This window comes from Arachis hypogaea, chromosome 1 (genome assembly GCF_003086295.3).
Source record: "Arachis hypogaea cultivar Tifrunner chromosome 1, arahy.Tifrunner.gnm2.J5K5, whole genome shotgun sequence".
NCBI classification, from domain to species: domain Eukaryota; kingdom Viridiplantae; phylum Streptophyta; class Magnoliopsida; order Fabales; family Fabaceae; genus Arachis; species Arachis hypogaea.
Genome location: NC_092036.1, coordinates 34,835,001 through 34,851,149, shown reverse-complemented (window position 1 = coordinate 34,851,149; position 16,149 = coordinate 34,835,001). Strand labels below are relative to the sequence as shown.

Below are 16,149 nucleotides of genomic sequence, written 5' to 3'. Positions count from 1 at the left end.
ATCATAATTACATAATATATTTAAATAATTATCCAAAAAAAAAGAAACTCACAAGAATATCTTAAGGTTTTGATGATTGATAACTCTTTATGTTGACATTTAATATTTGATATTTTTTTATACTACTTAACTTGAGTTTGTATATTAATAAGATTATATGAATTTGATTGATGACATTTAATGTAGTCTTTTAAATTTGAAAACTATTTTAATATTTATATTATATATAATTATATTTTAGGATGTTTATTTATAATTTATTTATTATTTTATTTTAAAACAGTTTTTTCGGTTAAATTACTGGTTAGACCGGTTAAACTAATAAACCAGTGAACCAATAACTAGAGCGGTTTGATGATCGATCCGGTTTTCCAAACCTTGGTTCTAACTTCTAACTTCTATAGATTTATTTTTTACATAACTTCTATAGATAAATTATTTGTTTTTTTTTTTTGGCTTTTGCTTTTGTATATGGGATCCCTTATCCTCCAATTTTTATTATCCTTCTCCTCATATTAATAAAATTATACTTTTATCAATAATAATCCAATTTATATTATCCTTCTCTTCATATTAATAAAATTATACTTTTATCAATAAGAAGAAGAATGATAAAAATAAAAATTACCATACTCACCAAAGACCCAACCCATGATAAAGCCATAATCTCCTGGAGATCGGGCAGTCCGTTAGGCAATGCAAAGTAAAGATAACGTTAGCCATAATTTCCTGATTCTTGACAGCTAAGATTGATCTAGATTCCCCAAAACTTGAACGATCTGGGCATCCAATGTATAGACGTCTAGTAAAAACTAATGAAACCTCTTGCGCACTGTCACTCAAATGTTAATCCACTGATTAAAATTAGAAAATGTAAGAAACTTTACTCAAACTAAATAAAGCAATTTGAAGTGGTTCAGATGCGTTAACAACCTAGAGAGGTTCAAATAAAACCTATAAGATGAAGTTGACACTTGAGTTGTTCTTGCATATGTTTTTTGAGCCAATCACCATTAATTTCTAAATGGTTCTGCACAGAGAAACAACATAAACTAGAAAGAGATAAAACAAACTGCAAACATTGAAACAACAAAAAGTCAGATTTTATTCTGGGCTTTCATGTTTTCAGGAATTATGAAAGAAGTTTCAAAAACAATGGAAACTTATTTCCTTATTTAGTTTCCAGATTGCATATTTCTTTCATAAATTCTTGTTATAAAAAACAGAGCCTCAACGATTCTTACGTTCACAGAGCCTTGAGGTGGGTAACTAAGTTGTTCAATTTGGTCGCATCAGCAACTTACATGGATTTAACATTGACCACATATGAGTTATTTTCAAAACCTTCATAAACTAAAACAACTCACATATATAGCTACATCAAGTAGTTCAAATTAGGATTTCAATGCAAACACTTTTTCTTTTTCTTTTCGACGTCTACCTTAATTAGTAATGCAACACGCCAACCTTGGAGGAAGACTTCAACTTCTTCTTGGAGTGCTTCTTCTGCTTATCAACAGCATCATAATCGGTCCTCTCCTTCCACTTGCTCTTGCATAGCTTGATTGGCCTGTTCCCAACGTACTTCCCGTTCATCTCCTTCAGAGCCACAGCGAGGTCCGAAGGGTCCGCAAAGCTCACGAATCCGTACCCTTTGGTCTTCCCTGATCGCTTGTCCCTCACAACTCTCGCCATGTTAAACGAAGGGAATCTTGTGAACGCCTTCGACAAAACGTCGTCGTTCACCTCGTTCCCTAGATCGCCGCAGAACAAGCGATGGTCGTTCTCCGGCCACTCGGCCAGCGAGGGATCCTCCCACGTCTGCCCAGCGGCACGGCGGGGAACTGCCTTCCGCTTCGCGTCGGTCTTGTGGTCGACGTCGCTGCTGGCTATGGCGGCCTTCACGCTCTCGAGAGCCTCCGGGGTGATGGTCTGGGCGTCGCGCTGGAAGAGTTGCTGAGCGTCGCGCTGGAATTGGTGGTGGTGTGACGGTGGAGGAGGATAGCTGTATGCGGCAGCAGCGGGGGCAGCGGCGACGGTGGGAGGAGGGGGACGAGGGGGTGGGGCGTAAGGCGGTTGTTGAAGGTGGAAGGGAGTGGGGAAGTAAGAGGGATCGGAGGAGTAGGTGAATTGAGACGAGGAGGAGGAAGATGAGGAAGGGTTTGCCATGGAATTCGATCGATCTGGATATTTGGGGATCGAAATTAGGGTTTGACAAATTGGGATTTCGGGGATTGCGTGATGGGAAGTTGAAGTGGAGAAGAGGTTTGGGAAGGCGGCGGGTTCGATTTTGTTCGATTTTCCTTCTTCTCTAACTATGAGGGACTCGGGACTCCTATGGGTTGTGGCCTATCGGGTTCTTCAGCTTCAAACCGCTATCCGCTGGTTATTTTGTGTATTTTATTTTTCAATGTAATTAATCTTACACAATTTAACTATGAACAGTAGATCAGACAAAAAAAAAAGCTTTGGAAAGTAGAGTTTCATTTTAAAGATTTTTTTACACGCTTATATTCACATACTTAGATGAGTTTTTAAGTATTGGATTTAAAAATTATTTTTGCTTATATGAAAATACAAAATTGGATAATGTTCGGTTGCTCGGGTATTTGGTAGATTGATAAGGTAAATGACAGAGCAAGGGAATGAGAGGATCTGGACCTGAGCGTAAGTTGATGGAGCGGCGCGCTCTGCCTATTTGTTGACGTGACGGCGGATGGAACCACTTGTAAGGACACTCCGATGCTAAAGTTAGAGTCCGTTAGTAGTAGATTGGTGTCAATGGGGATCAAGTTGACCACTAGGGTTCTCAAATCACCAAATCAATTAGACCCAATGACTTAAGTTTACCCAATTTCCTTGGCCTATGCCAAGAGTAAAGAAAACTTTTCCATAATCAAAGGAAACATTTCATCAAACACATGGTATGTATTAACAAAAGACATTCAAATTGCAAATCAATTGAAGATTATAAGTACCAACTAACAATTATCAATAGAAAATAACTCAAACAACATTATCAATCATAGAAAACATCAATGCACTAATGGAAATTCAAGACCCATAAAGTTCATAAAATGAGAAGAAAAAGAGAAATAACAAGAAAACATAAATTCAACACAAGATCTAAACAAAATTATACTAGAGAGCTCAAATTAAGTAATTCAAACTAAAATTAACAAGATCCAATTCAGAATTTCAACAAGGGAAGATCAAATCAAACTAGATCTAGAGAGGAATAAGAGTTTCTCTCTCTAGAAGAACAAGAACAAAAAACTAGCTAAAATTGTGTGTAAAGTGTGTATGATTGATCCCCTCTTTCTCCCCTCAATTCCTAGGTCTTTTCCATGCAGAATCAGGTTGGAATTGGGCCTGGAGCTCCTTAGAAATTGCCAGCCACGAGTTCATTAATGAGGTCACATGCTGAGCATCACGCGTGCGCGTCGGTCACGCGTGCGCATCACTTGAGGTTCTTGCGACCCACGCGTACGCATCAGTCACGCGTACGCGTCGGTGGAATTTTTGCTCAGCCACGCAAATGCATCAACTTATGCGCGCCAATCCTGGCAACATGCTCCACGCGTACGCGTCGCCCACGCGTGCGCGTCGCGGCCAATTCTCCAAAGCTCCATTCTTCATGTTCCTTCCATTTATGCATGCTTCCTTTCCATCTTTTAAGCCATCCTTGCCCTATAGATCCTGAATCCACTTAACATACACATCATGGCATCAAATGATAATAGAAGAGGATTAAAATATACATTTTTAGGGTCCAAGAAACATGTTTTCAATCATGAAGCAAAATTAGGGAGAAAACACAAAACCATGCAATTTATATGAATAAGTGTGAAAGAATGTTGATAAAACCCCCCAAATTCTGCACAAGATAAACCCTAAAATTGGGGTTTATCATCCGTATGAATAGGCGGCCAAGTAGGGTTAGAAGGGTGACGTACCTTTGGGGAGGTGTAGTTCCCTCCCATTTATACTCCATGCTCGGGTGGGCCCCTTGTGATCAGGCTCACCTGCCTGGAAGCTTCCACTAGCTGTCCAGGTTTCTTGTGGAATGTGAGGTGACGCGCGGGTCACCTCTTGGTTCGGGTCGGTGGACCCGTCGAGTCGGTGACTCGTGACCGAACCCAGATCATTAGTGGGATGGGGCGGAACAGTGCCCCAACGTGTCAACCGTGAAGCCCGAGGCTCGTGGTTGGCACATTCGAAATACTTGCGCCTTCCTTGATCTGGTCCTCTTGGGTCTGGGAGTTCGTCGAGGGGGTTCGTGGTTCCAATGCGTGAGTTGCCCCCATTTGTTGCTTGGGGCATCACTTTGTTTTCCGTGCGAAGCATTTAATGCTTCTTTATGACAGATTTGTAAGCCAAGAAAAAAGTCTATTTTACCCCTGACTTTTTACGCTTCCCTCTGACAGTTATTATTCTGCACCTTCTTTTTCACCTTGCAACTCCTTCGCTCCTCATTCTCCCACATCTTCTTCACCTCATTCTTTTTCATCCCTGATTCTGTCACTCATGTGCTACGAATCCTACTGGTAAATCTCATCTGCCTCATCTTTTCATTATGGGTGGTTGTTGTTTTGTCTTTGTTACTGTCATTACTACACATGTCACACGTTGTTTCTAGTCGTTCTTGCCTGGGTTGGGCTCGTTATTGTTAGCTAGTTCTTTAGGGGCGTTACAATTAGGTATCTGATTCTTGAATTTAGGCCTTGGATTAACTGTGGATTAGTGTAGAATAATGATGTAGCAGAATATAGTTTTAGTTTCCGTTTCCTCTAATTTTTTGACCTCCCGAGTTTTAACTTAAGTGGTGCCCCCAATGTAGGTATGGCACAGCGTCCTGTTCTGAGATCCCCTACAGACCATTATGCTTGGTGATGAGCGGATAATTTATACGCTTTTTGGCATTGTTTTTAGGTAGTTTTTAGTATGATTTAGTTAGTTTTTTGTATATTTTTATTAGTTTTTAAGCAAAATTCACATTTCTGGACTTTACTATGAGTTTGTGTGTTTTAGTGTGATCTCATGCATTTTCTGGCTGAAATTGAGGGACTTGAGCAAAAATCTGATTCAGAGGCTGAAAAAGGACTGCTGATTTTGTTGGATTCTGACCTCCGTGCAGTCGAAATGGATTTTTTTGAGCTATAGAAACCCAATTGGTGCGCTCTTAATTGCGTTGGAAAGTAGATATCCTGGGATTTCCAGCAATATATAATAGTCCATACTTTGCCCGAGTTTTGATGACGCAAACTAGCGTTTAAATGCCAACTTCCTGTCCTATTCTGGCGTTAAACGCCAGAAACAGGATACAAGCTGGAGTTAAACGCCTAAACTGGCATAAAAGCTGGCGTTTAACTCCAAGAAAAGTCTCTACATGTGAAAGCTTAAATGCTCAGCCCAAGCACACACCAAGTGGGTCCGAAAGTGGATTTCTACATCATTTACTTATCTCTGTAAACCCTAGTAACTAGTTTAGTATAAATAGGACTTTTTACTATTGTATTCACATCGAGAGATCATTTTGAGACTATCTTTTGATCTTTTGATCACTTTTGGGGAGGCTGGTCATTCGGCCATGCCTGGACCTTCATCACTTATTGGTGCACGAAATTGTGATCATCAATGGCGCCATCAACATGGTACGCTCAATTGCAATCTCAACTCTTTATCACAACTTCGCACAACTAACCAGCAAGTGCACTGGGTCGTCCAAGTAATAAACCTTACGCGAGTAAGGGTCGATCCCACGGAGATTGTTGGTATGAAGCAAGCTATGGTCATCTTGTAAACCTCAGTCAGGCGGATTCAAATGGTTATGAGGATTAATAATTAAAAGATGAATAAAACATAAAATAAAGATAGAGATACTTATGTAATTCATTGGTGAGAATTTCAGATAAGCGTATGGAGATGCTTTGTCCCTTCCGTCTCTCTGCTTTCCTACTGTCTTCATCCAATCCTTCTTACTCCTTTCCATGGCAAGTTGTATATTGGGCATCACCGTTGTCAATGGCTACAGTCCTGTCCTCTCAGTGAAAATGTTCAACGCGCTCTGTCACAGCACGGCTATTCATCTGTCGGTTGTCGATCATGTCGGAATAGAATCCAATGATTCTTTTGCGTCGGTCACTAACGCCCCACAATCGCGAGTTTGAAGCTCGTCACATTTATTCAATCCCTGAATCCTACTCAGAATACCACAGACAAGGTTTAGACCTTCTGGATTCTCAAGAATGGCCGCCAATGGATTCTAGCTTATACCACGAAGATTCTGATTAAGGAATCCAAGAGATAAACATTCAAGCCTTGTTTGCATGTAGAACGGAAGTGGTTGTCAGGCACACGTTCATAGGTGAGAATGATGATGAGCATCATATAATCATTACATTCATCAAGTTCTTGGGTGCAAATGAATATCTTAGAACAAGAATAAGCTGACTTGAATAGAAGAACAATAGTAATTGCATTAATACTCGAGATACAGCGGAGCTCCACACCTTAATCTATGGTGTGTAGAAACTCCACCGTTGAAAATACATAAGTGATAATGGTGATCATTGGCTTCGGCCCCAAAGAGGGAACCAGAAGAACCAAGATCTAGGCATGGCTGAGAGGCCAGCCCCCATGATCTAAGAACTAGACGTCCAAAGATGAAAATACAATAGCAAAAGGTCCTATTTATAGAGAACTAGTAGCTTAGGGTTTACAAAAATGAGTAAATGACGTAAAAATCCACTTCTGGGCCCACTTGGTGTGTGCTTGGGCTGAGCATTGAAGCTTCTATGTGTAGAGACTTTTCTTGGAGTTAAACACCAGCTTTTGTGCCAGTTTGGGCGTTTAACTCCAGCTTTTGTGCCAGTTCCGGCGTTAAACGCCAGAATTCTTGAGCTGACTTAGAACGCCTGTTTAGGCCATTAAATCTCGGACAAAGTTTGAACTATTATATATTGCTGAAAATCCCAGGATGTTTACTTTCCAACGCAATTGAGAGCACGCCAATTCAGATTTTGTAGCTCCAGAAAATTCACTTCGAGTGCAGGGAGGTCAGAATCCAACAGCATCTGCAGTCCTTTTCAGCCTATGAATAAGATTTTTGCTCAGGTCCCTCAATTTCAGCCAGAAAATACCTGAAATCACAAAAAAACACACAAACTCATAGTAAAGTCTAGAAAAGTGAATTTTAAATAAAAACTAATAAAAATATAATAAAAACTAACTAAAACATACTAAAAACAATGCCAAAAAGTGTATAAATTATCCGCTCATCACAACACTAAACTTAAATTGTTGCTTGTCCCCAAGCAACTGAAAATCAAATAGGATAAAAAGAAGAGAATATACAATGAATTCCAAAAACATCTATGAAGATCAGTATTAATTAGATGAGAAGGGCTTTTAGCTTTTTGCCTTTGAACAGTTTTGGCATCTCACTTTATCCTTTGAAGTTCAGAATGATTGGCTTCTATAGGAACTCAGAATCCGGATAGTGTCATTGATTCTCCTAGTTAAGTATGATGATTCTTGAACACAACTACTTTATGAGTCTTGGCTGTGGCCCAAAGCACTCTGTTTTCCAGTATTACCACCGGATACATCCATGCCTCAGACACATAAATAGGTGAACCTTTTCAGATTGTGACTCAGCTTTGCTAGAGTCCCCAATTAGAGGTGTCCAGGGTTCTTAAGCACACTCTTTTTGCTTCGGATCACGACTTTAACCGCTCAGTCTCAAGTTTTTACTTGACACCTTCACGCCACAAGCACATGGTTAGGGACAGCTTGGTTTAGCCGCTTACCAGGATATTGTTCCTGTGGGCCCTCCTATCCACTGATGCTCAAAGCCTTGGATCCTTTTTATTTTTACCCTTGCCTTTTGGTTTAAAGGGCTATTGGGTTTTTTTGTTTGCTCTTTTTTTTTGAATTCACTGCTTTTTCTTGCTTCAAGAATCATTTTTATGATTTTTCAAATCCTCAGTAACATGTCTCCTTTTTCATCATTCTTTCAAGAGCCAACTAATTTTAACATTTATGAACAACAAATTCAAAAGACATATGCACTGTTCAAGCATACATTCAGAAGTCAAAAATATTGCCACCACATCAAAATAATTAATCTGTTATAAAATTCGAAATTCATGCAATTCTTCTCTTTTTTCAATTAAGAACATTTTTCATTTAAGAAAGGTGATGGATTCATTGGACATTCATAACTATAAGGCATAGACACTAATGATCATAAGACACAAACATAAATAAACCATAAAGCATAATTTTCGAAAAACAAAAAAATAAAGAACAAGGAGATTAAAGAACGGGTCCACCTTAGTGATGGCGGCTTGTTCTTCCTCTTGAAGATCTTATGGAGTGCTTGAGCTCCTCAATGTCTCTTCCTTGCCTTTGTTGCTCCTCTCTCATGATTCTTTGATCTTCTCTAATTTCATGGAGGAGGATGGAATGTTCTTGGTGCTCCACCCTTAGTTGTCCCATGTTGGAACTCAATTCTCCTAGGGAGGTGTTGATTTGCTCCCAATAGTTTTGTTGAGGAAACTGCATCCGTTGAGGCATCTCAGGGATTTCATGATGAGGAATTTCCTCATGTCCATGAGTGGGATCTCTTGTTTGCTCCATCCTCTTCTTAGTGATGGGCTTGTCCTAATCAATGAGGATGTCTCCCTCTATGTTAATTCCAACTAAATTACAGAGGTGACAAATGAGATGAGGGAAGGCTAACCTTGCCGAGGTAGAGGACTTGTCCGCCACCTTATAAAGTTCTTGGGATATAACCTCATGAACTTCTACTTCTTCTCCAATCATGATGCTATGAATCATGATAGCCCGGTCTATAGTAGCTTCGGACCGGTTGCTAGTGGGAATGATTGAGCGTTGGATAAACTCCAACCATCCCCTAGCCACGGGCTTGAGGTCATGCCTTCTCAGTTGAACCGGCTTCCCTCTTGAATCTCTCTTCCATTGAGCGCCCTCTTCACAAATGTCTATGAGGACTTGGTCCAACCTTTGATCAAAGTTGACCCTTCTAGTGTAGGGGTGTTCATCTCCTTGCATCATCGGCAAGTTGAATGCCAACCTTACATTTTCCGGACTAAAATCTAAGCATTTCCCCCAAACCATTGTAAGCCAATTCTTTGGGTCCAGGTTCACACTTTGGTCATGGTTCTTGGTGATCCATGCATTGGCATAGAACTCTTGAACCGTTAAGATTCCGACTTGTTGAATGGGGTTGGCAAGAACTTCCCAACCTCTTATTCGGATCTCATGTTGGATCTCCAGATATTCACTCTTTTTGAATTTGAAAGGGACCTCGGGGATCACCTTCTTCATGGCCACAACTTCATAGAATTGGTCTTGATGCACCCTTGAGATGAATCTCTCTATCTCCCATGACTCGGAGGTGAAAGCTTTTGCCTTCCCTTTTCTCTTTCTAGAGGTTTCTCCGGCCATAGATGCCATAAATGGTTATGGAAAAACAAAAAGTGGTTTGAATTTGGATGTTGGGGTAGGTGGGGTTTTATGAAGGATGGATGTGAGTGGTGAAGAGAATGGTGGGATTTGATAGGTGAGGGATTTTTGGGGAAGAGGTGTTGAGGTGATTGGTGAATGGGTGAAGAAGAGAGAGAGTGGTGGGGTAGGTGGGGATCCTGTGGGGTCCACAGATCCTGAGGTGTCAAGGATATCTCATCCCTGCACCTAGTGGCATGCAAAAAGCCCTTTTCTGCCAATCCTGGCGTTAAACGCCAGGCTGCTGCCCATTTCTGGCATTTAACGCCAGCTTCTTGCCCATTCCTGGCGTTAAACGCCAGTTTGGTGCCCATTTCTGGCGTTAAACGCCCAGAATGGTGCCAGACTGGGCGTTAAACGCCCATTTGCTACCCTTACTGGCATTTAAATGCCAGCAAGTTTTTCCTCCAGGATGTGCTGTTTTTCATTCTATTTTTGCTTTTTCAATTATTTTTGTGACTTCAGATGATCATCAACCTATAGAAAACATAAAATAACAATGAAAAATAGATAAATATAACATTGGGTTGCCTCCCAACAAGCGCTTCTTTAATGTCAGTAGCTTGACAGTGGGCCCTCACGGAGCCTCACAGATGTTCAGAGCAATGTTGGAACCTCCCAACACCAAACTTAGAGTTTGAATGTGGGGGTTTAACACCAAACTTAGAATTTGGTTGGGCCTCCCAACACCAAACTTAGAGTTTGACTGTGGGGGCTCTGTTTGACTCTGTTTTGAGAGAAGCTCTTCATGCTTCCTCTCCATGGTTACAGAGGGATATCCTTGAGCCTTAAACACAAAGGATTCTTCATTCACTTGAATGATCAATTCTCCTCTGTCAATATCAATCACAGCCTTTGCTGTGGCTAGGAAGGGTCTGCCAAGGATGATGGATTCATCCATGCACTTCCCAGTCTCTAGGACTATGAAATCAACAGGGATGTAATGGTCTTCAATCTTTACCAGAACATCCTCTACAAGTCCATAAGCTTATTTTCTTGAATTGTCAGCCATCTCTAGTGAGATTCTTGCAGCTTGTACCTCAAAGATCCCTAGCTTCTCCATTACAGAGAGAGGCATGAGGTTTATGCTTGACCCTAGGTCACGCAGAGCCTTCTCGAAGGTCATGGTGCCTAATGTACAAGGTATTGAGAACTTCCCAGGGTCCCGTCTCTTTTGAGGTAATCTCTGCCTAGTCAAGTCATCCAGTTCTTTGGTGAGCAAAGGGGGTTCATCCTCCCAAGTCTCATTTCCAAATAGCTTGTCATTTAGCTTCATGATTGCTCCAAGGTATTTAGCAACTTGCTCTTCAGTGACATACTCATCCTCTTCAGAGGAAGAATACTCATCAGAGCTCATGAATGGCAGAAGTAAGTCCAATGGAATCTCTATGGTCTCATTTTGAGCCTCAGATTCCCATGGTTCCTCTTGGGGGAACTCATTGGAGGCCAGTGGACGTCCATTGAGGTCTTCCTCAGTGGCGTTCACTGCCTCTCCTTCCTCCCAAAATTCGGCCATGTTGATGGCCTTGCACTCTCCTTTTGGATTTTCTTCTGTATTGCTTGGAAGAGTACTAGGAGGGAGTTCAGTAATTTTCTTGCTCAGCTGACCCACTTGTGCCTCCAAGTTTCTAATGGAGGACCTTATTTCAGTCATGAAACTTTGAGTGGTTTTGATTAGATCAGAGACCATGGTTGCTAAGTCAGAGGTATTCTGCTTAGAATTCTTTGTCTGTTGCTGAGAAGATGATGGAAAAGGCTTGCCATTGCTAAACCTGTTTCTTCCACCATTATTGTTGCTGAAACCTTGTTGAGGTCTCTGTTGATCCTTCCATGAGAGATTTGGATGATTTCTCCATGAAGGATTATAGGTGTTTCCATAGGATTCTCCCATGTAATTCACCTCTTCCATTGATGGGTTCTCAGGATCATAAGCTTCTTCTTCAGATGAAGCGTCCTTAGTACTACCTGGTGCAGCTTGCATTCCAGACAGAATTTGAGAAATCATATTGACTTGTTGAGTCAATATTTTGTTCTGAGCCAATATGGCATTCAGAGTATCAATCTCAATAACTCCTTTCTTCTGATTCGTCCCAATGTTCACATGATTCCTTTCAGAAGTGTACATGAATTGGTTATTTGCAACCATTTCAATGAGTTCTTGAGCTTCTGCAGGCGTCTTCTTCAGATGAAGAGATCCTCCAGCAGAGCTATCCAATGACATCTTGGACAGTTCAGACAGACCATCATAGAAGATACCTATGATGCTCCATTCAGAAAGCATGTCAGAAGGATACTTTCTGATCAATTGTTTGTATCTTTCCCAATCTTCATAGAGGGATTCACCTTCCTTCTGTCTGAAGTTTTGGACTTCCACTCTAAGCTTACTCAATTTTTGAGGTGGAAAGAACTTTGCCAAGAAGGCATTGACTAGCTTTTCCCAAGAGTTCAGGCTTTCTTTAGGTTGTGAGTCCAACCATATCCTAACTCTGTCTCTTACAGCAAAAGGGAATAGCATAAGTCTGTAGACCTCAGGGTCAACCCCATTGGTCTTGACAGTGTCACAGATTTGCAAGAATTCAGCTAAAAACTGATGAGGATCTTCCAATGGAAGTCCATGGAACTTGCAATTCTGTTGCATTAGAGAAACTAATTGAGGCTTAAACGCAAAGTTGTTTGCTCCAATGGCAGGGATAGAGATGCTTCTCCCATAAAAGTTGGGAGTAGGTGCAGTAAAGTCACCCAGCACCTTCCTTGCATTGTTGGCATTGTTGTTGTTTTCGGCTGCCATGGGTTCTTCTTCTTTGAAGATTTCTGTTAGGTCCTCTACAGAGAGTTGTGCCTTGGCTTCTCTTAGCTTTCGCTTCAAGGTCCTTTCAGGTTCAGGATCAGCCTCAACAAGAATGCTTTTGTCCTTGCTCCTGCTCATAAGAAAGAGAAGAGAACAAGAAAATGTGGAATCCTCTATATCACAGTATAGAGATTCCTTGAGGTGTCAGAGGAAAAGAAAAATAGAAGGCAGAAGTAGAAAATTTGAACTTATCAAAGAAGATGGAGTTCGAATTTTGCATTAAGGAATAGTGTTAGTCCATAAATAGAAGGATGTGAGAAGAGGGGAAGTAATTTTCGAAAATTTAAGTAAAAGATTTTGAAAACATTTTTGAAAAACACTAATTGATTTTCGAAAATGAAAGTGGAAAAGAAATCAAGTGATTTTTGAAAAAGATTTTGAAATTAGAAATCAAAAAGATTTGATTGAAAACTATTTTGAAAAAGATGTGGTTAAGCCTTAGCAGATCACTGCTCCAAAAGCAAGATTGATAGAAATCAACAAGCTCTTGTGATGATAAGTTGAAACCTCGGTCCAATGAAATTAGACATGGCTTCACAGCCAGCCAGACTTCAACAAATCATCATGAAACTCTAGAATTCATTCTTAAGAACTCTGAAAAAAAATACCTAATCTAAGCAACAAGATGAACCGTCAGTTGTCCATACTCGAACAATCCCCGGCAACGGCGCCAAAAACTTGGTAGCGCGAAGTTGTGATCAATACTTTTCACAAATCAAATAATCCCCGGTAATGAATCCAAAAACTTGGTGTTCAATACCATGGCATAAACACAACTTCGCACAACTAACCAGCAAGTGTACTGGGTCGTCCAAGTAATAAACCTTACGCGAGTAAGGGTCGATCCCGCAGAGATTGTTGGTATGAAGCAAGCTATGGTCACCTTGTAAATCTTAGTCAGGCAAACTCAAATGGGTATGGTGATAAATGAATAAAACATAAAGATAAAGATAGAGATACTTATGTAATTCATTGGTAGGAATTTTAGATAAGCGTATGAAGATGCCTTCCCTTCCGTCTCTCTGCTTTCCTACTGTCTTCATCCAATCTTTCTTACTCCTTTCCATGGCAAGCTTATGCAAGGGTTTCACCGTTGTCAGTGGCTACCTCCCATCCTCTCAGTGGAAATGTTCAGCGCACCCTGTCACGGCACGGCTATCCATCTGTCGGTTCTCGATCAGGGCGGAATAGAATCCAGTGATTCTTTTGCGTCTGTCACTAACGCCCCGCCCTCAGGAGTTTGAAGCACGTCACAGTCATTCAATCATTGAATCCTACTCAGAATACCACAGACAAGGTTAGACCTTCCGGATTCTCTTGAATGCCGCCATCAGTTCTAGCCTATACCACGAAGATTCCGGTTAAAGAATCCAAGAGATATTCACCCAGTCGAAGGTAGAACGGAGGTGGTTGTCAGTCACACGTTCATAGGTGAGAATGATGATGAGTGTCACAGATCATCACATTCATCAAGTTGAAGAACAAGTGATATCTTAGAACAAGAACAAGCGGAATTGAATAGAAGAACAATAGTAATTGCATTAATACTCGAGGCACAGCAGAGCTCCACACCTTAATCTATGGTGTGTAGAAACTCCACCGTTGAAAATACATAAGAACAAGAGTGATCATTGGCTTCGGTCCCAGAGAGGGAACCAGAAGAACCAAGATTTGATCTAAGAATTAGATGTCCAAAGATGAAAATACAATAGTATAATGTCCTACTTATAGAAAACTAGTAGCCTAGGGTATACAGAGATGAGTAAATGACATAAAAATCCACTTCCGGGCCCACTTGGTGTGTGCTTGGGCTGAGCATTGAAGCATTTTCGTGTGGATACTCTTCTTGGAGTTAAACGCCAGCTTTTATGCCAGTTTGGGCGTTTAACTCCCATTTTGGTGCCAGTTCCGGCGTTTAACGCTGGAATTCCTGAGGGTGACTTTGAACGCCAGTTTGGGCCATCAAATCTTGGGCAAAGTATGGACTATCATATATTGATGGAAAGCCCAGGATGTCTACTTTCCAACGCCGTTGAGAGCGTGCCAATTGGGCTTCTGTAGCTCCAGAAAAGCCACTTCGAGTGCAGGGAGGTCAGAATCCAACAGCATCTGCAGTCCTTTTTAGTCTCTGAATCAGATTTTTGCTCAGGTCCCTCAATTTCAGTAAGAAAATACCTGAAATCACAGAAAAACACACAAACTCATAGTAAAGTCCAGAAAAGTGAATTTTAACTAAAAACTAATAAAAATATACTAAAAACTAACTAGATCATACTAAAAACATACTAAAAACAATGCCAAAAAGCGTACAAATTATCCGCTCATCAATAGCCAACCTTAGATAATGTTAAAGCACTTTTACACTTGAGATGGGAAGAAAAATCTTTTATAAACTTGCAAGACAATTAACAAATTAAGCATAGATATATGTTGATGAGTTATTGAACCCTCACTGGATTTTGTGTTTACTCTCTAATCACTCAGTGTTTATTGGGTTAATCACTCTATTCTTCTTTTTATCCTTACTTTCTATAACTTTGTTCCTCATCTAACCAATCAACAACTATAAAATATAGACATACAAGAATCATGAGGTCTTTTATTAAGGTTGTAATGGGGCCAAGGTAAAGGTAAGGGTATAAGTATAAGGCTAAGTGAGCTAATAAGTGAATCCTTAATTAGTCTAAGATCTCACCTAACATACATAATTTCTAAAGTAAAGCTTCTTTACCTATTTTCCCTTATTTCTCCCACTTTTGATATTACATGCTCATATTTTATTTTTATTTTTTTGCTCCATGTGCACTTGCTTTAATTTGCATTTTTTTAAATGCACATGGTAATTAATTATTTTAATTTTACATGAGCATGCTTCCCAAAACATCTTTATTCTTTTCAACTCTTCTACCTTTGTTTCTATCATCCATGTTCCCATTAAGTTTTTCCCACACTTAAACAATTACAAATTTCTATCTTAAGCTAACCAAGGATTCAACTTGGGATTTTTTTTAATTTGTTTTTCTACTTAAGGCTGGTAATGTGGTTATAAGACAAGGGGATTAAAGCTCAAGGGGGCTGACAAGGGTGATGTAAAAGGTAGGATTTATTTGGGATAAGTGAGTTAAAATCAAACAAGGCCTCAATCACTCTCTTGGTATGTACCTATATTCTATATTCGGACATATAGATTGAAACAAAGAAAAGAACACCAGAATAAAAAAGAAGGATGGAACACACAGGAATAAAATATTATGGTTTAAATGTAACCATACAATTAAGCTCAAAACTCACAGGCTGTATGTTCTCAAACTCATAAATCATATATCATTGGTGCACGAAATTGCAATCACACTTTTGCAATTCCACACAACTAACCAGCAAGTGCACTGGGTCGTCCAAGTAATACCTTACGTGAGTAAGGGTCGATCCCACGGAGATTGTCGGCTTGAAGCAAGCTATGGTTATCTTGTAAATCTTAGTCAGGATATCAGAAATTATCAGGATTGATTGTGAAAAGTAAAGGAACATGAAATAAGTACTTGTTTTGCAGTGATAGAGAATAGGTTGAGGTTTTGGAGATGCTACATCTTCTGAATCTCTGCTTTCCTACTGTCTTCTTCTTCAAACACGCAAGGCTCCTTCCATGGCAAGCTGTATGCAAGGGTTTCACCATTGTCAGTGGCTACCTCCCATCCTCTCAGTGGAAATGTTCAACGCACCCTGTCACGGCACGACTATCCATCTGTCGGTTCTTAATCAGGCCGGAATAG

General features: G+C 40.3%; 1 pseudogene; it reads right to left on the bottom strand.

Annotated features, from left to right (window-relative positions):
- Positions 1 to 1,081: 1,081 nt before the first annotated feature.
- LOC112801980 (uncharacterized) lies at positions 1,082 to 2,576 on the bottom strand (annotated as a pseudogene).
- Positions 2,577 to 16,149: the final 13,573 nt, after the last annotated feature.